A 341-nucleotide genomic window follows, 5' to 3' on the forward strand; every position below is an offset into this window, starting at 1 on the left:
TTTAGTCAAATTAACCGTTTGGTTGTCTGTGCAATATTCTCTGTTCTGAACTATTCTGCATCTCCCTGAGCCTTTTCTAGCTGGGGTGAAAACCAGGAACAATTCTAACAGCTGGTAGTTTTGTAACGACGACTTTCTCCAAACCTTTTACAGACTTGCAGTTAACAGCAATTAAAGGAATTCTACAGAGTCTCTGCCTGCGTCGGGTGTTCTGATTTCCTTTGCCTGCCGGACGGGGACGGCTGCCTCGAGAGGGTCTGCGTGTCAGCTGCTTTAAATTGCCCCTTTCCTCCCACCCGCCTCGGGGGGGGGGGGGGTGGGTTAACTCGGGGAGGCGACAC

This window comes from Pygoscelis adeliae, unplaced genomic scaffold, assembly GCF_000699105.1.
Source record: "Pygoscelis adeliae isolate BGI_AS28 unplaced genomic scaffold, ASM69910v1 Scaffold359, whole genome shotgun sequence".
NCBI classification, from domain to species: Eukaryota; Metazoa; Chordata; class Aves; order Sphenisciformes; family Spheniscidae; genus Pygoscelis; species Pygoscelis adeliae.